The 1852-nt window shown below is 36.7% G+C and overlaps 1 long non-coding RNA gene across 1 annotated transcript; it reads right to left on the reverse strand.

Moving 5' to 3' along the window:
- Nucleotides 1–478: 478 nt before the first annotated feature.
- LOC110897128 lies at nucleotides 479–924 on the reverse strand. The gene is made up of 2 exons (XR_002568469.2): nucleotides 783–924; nucleotides 479–700 (listed from the first exon to the last, which is right to left on the reverse strand). It is a non-coding gene; the product is annotated as an uncharacterized LOC110897128 (long non-coding RNA).
- Nucleotides 925–1852: the final 928 nt, after the last annotated feature.

The raw sequence follows: 1852 nt of genomic DNA on the forward strand, positions 1-1852 counted from the left end.
CACATCCCTAGTTCAAACCATGTTTCTTTCTTTTCTATACCATTCTTTCAAATCAAAATTTTAATTATTCCAACATCCCAAATGACATAGGAGTGGCTCTGACACCATTTCTTAGTTGTTACACTTAGGGGTGTTCAAAAAACTCGTAGCTCGCTCGAAAAAAACTCGAAGAAAGCTCGGCTCGAAATTGGCTCGGTTGTAAACGAGCCAGCTCGGCTCGGCTCGGTTTGTAAACGAGCCGACGAGCTTGGCCTGGCTCGGCTCGTGAGCTGGCTCGATAAGGTTTACATCCTTCATTTTTTTGTCCCACATCGCTTAGAAAACAAAAACTAAGGGAGTATCTCCCCTATAAAAGAAGGTAAAGACAATGTACAAAGTGAATTAATTATTTATACTTGCATATTTAGCCATATGGTTAAATTAAATGGCAATTATGGCCCTTGGTCTATGAAGAAATTCATTTTTAAGGGCTTTTAAGTAGTAAATTTTGCGGATTTTTGTAACTTACACTGCAATGGATGACTTTGGGAAGTCTCCACCCGGGCAATTAAAACATATTCATGAACTCCTTGTGGACAATACAGACAATATTGATGGTACAAGATGGCTATCTACTAACCGATTTCGTACGACAAAGCTCCTTCGCCCGTTACACTACCTGAGCCGCAATCTTCCACAACCGGGATCACATCTGCGGCACCTGAATTCACATAATCGCAACAAAATATGTAAAAACCAAACACATACATAAACAGTTACAACTAACAACATAATTAATTTACCGGCACCAACAATGCCTATAGCTGACGTGGCAGAAGGCTTAGAATGTGATCTAAGGTCCATTCGAGTGCGTAATAACTTTGACGCTATCATTGAACCCTACGATCATCACAGGTTTTTGTTGCGTTTTCATTTACAACACTGATTTGGTTTCGTTCGCAGTGTGCTGAATATATATATATATATATATAGGAACATGATCACAAGATCTTAGTGGTTTGTGGCAGAGATTGATGCGGTGGCATTTTTGTAAATAATAGAGGCCTTGGAACTAACAGGAGGGGTAAAATAGGAAGACCCAAACAAAGGTGCACATGCTAATCACATGTCATTTTCCCCCATCATATTTAAACGACAATAACTTTTTTATACGTGATTATTTTTCGAAAAAAAATCACACCATAAAACTCAGCGTTTTTTTATCTTTCCAACGAGTATACTATTGATATACTTTTCGAAAAAAAATAACTGGGTTTTATGGCGTTTTTCTGAACTGGGTGTTTTATGGCGTTTTAGACTATGTATTTTCATGGCGTTCTTCTGAACTAGGTGTTTTTATGGCGTTTTAACTAGATATTTTCATGGCGTTTTTCTGAACTGAGTGTTTTATGGCGTTTTCAACTGAGTTTTTTCATGGCGTTTTTCTAAACTAGTGTTTTATGGCGTTTTTAACTGGGTATTTTCATGGCGTTTTTTCTGAATTGTGTGTTTTTATGGCGTTTTATTTGAACACCCAGTTCATGTGAGTGGGTTTTTTGACAATATTACCCCTTAGTGTAATTTAGCATCAATGCCACATGTCACCACCAAAATCGTTCTCATCGTTCTCACACTTTTCACCGCTCTCTCTAAATCCTGACCCTATATATATATAAGGGAAGGTTCTATGCAGAACACTAAATATTGCGAGAACACTCGCAGAACAAAATGAATCACTCATTTTTTCAATCCTAAAAACCTAAAAAGTAAATGAAAATGTTATAAATGTAAGATTTATTGTTTATCACACTAGAATTTAAAACAAACTATGAAAAATCTTCAGTTTTTAAATAACCTACAGACATGTAGGTTA

The sequence above is a fragment of the Helianthus annuus genome, chromosome 11, assembly GCF_002127325.2.
Source record: "Helianthus annuus cultivar XRQ/B chromosome 11, HanXRQr2.0-SUNRISE, whole genome shotgun sequence".
Taxonomy (NCBI): domain Eukaryota; kingdom Viridiplantae; phylum Streptophyta; class Magnoliopsida; order Asterales; family Asteraceae; genus Helianthus; species Helianthus annuus.